This window comes from Penaeus monodon, chromosome 25, assembly GCF_015228065.2.
Source record: "Penaeus monodon isolate SGIC_2016 chromosome 25, NSTDA_Pmon_1, whole genome shotgun sequence".
Classification (NCBI taxonomy): domain Eukaryota; kingdom Metazoa; phylum Arthropoda; class Malacostraca; order Decapoda; family Penaeidae; genus Penaeus; species Penaeus monodon.
Genome location: NC_051410.1, coordinates 43,642,601 through 43,643,483, shown reverse-complemented (window position 1 = coordinate 43,643,483; position 883 = coordinate 43,642,601).

Sequence of the window (883 nt, the reverse complement as noted above, 5' to 3'; positions counted from 1 at the left end):
TTTGGGTTTAAGGGAAAAAAAACCCACAGAGTTGGTCTATAATGGTTTAAAATCCCCCGGTTTTGGGTTTTATAATGGAAAAAACCCCAAGGGGTTTTGGGGGTTTTTAATGGAAAAAAAAACCAGGGGTTTTTGGGGTTTTATAATGGTTTAAAAAACCACGGTTTGGGTTATAATGGATAAAAACCCACGGGGGGGTTTAAATGGATAAAAACCCAGGGGTTTTGGGGTTTTTTAATTTGAATAAAAAACCAGGGTTTTGGGATTAAATGAATAAAACCCACAGTTTTGGGTTTTTAATGGAAATACAAAAAAACCCACGGTTTTGTGTCTATAATGGATAAAAAAACCGGTTTTGGGGTTTAAAATTTGGATAAAAACCCTCGGTTTGGTTATATTGGATAAAAAACCCGGGTGGGTTTTATAAGGATAAAACCCCCAGGGTGTTGGGTTTAAGGAAAAAAAAAACCAGGGTGTTGGATTTAAAATGAAAAAAAACCCAGGGGTTTTGGGGTTTTTAAATTGGAAAAAAAAACCCACGGTTTTGGGTTTAAAAAGGGGATGAAACCCACGGTGGGGGTTAAAAGGAAAAAAAAACCCCACGGTGTTGGGTTTAAAATGAAAAAAAACCCCCCGGGGTGTTGGTTTATAATGAAAAAAAAACCCAGGGTTTTGGGTTTTAAGGGAAAAAACCCACAGCTTTGGGGTTTTTAAAAACCCAAAAAAAACCCCCAGGGTGTTATGTTTATTCAGTTTTAAAAAAACCCAGGGTGTTGGTTTTTATGGATTTAAAAAAACCCCGGTTTTCGTGTTCGCCGGAAAAAAAACCCCACGGGGTTGTGTTTTTTGATTTAAAAAACCCCGGTGTCGTGATTGGGAAAAA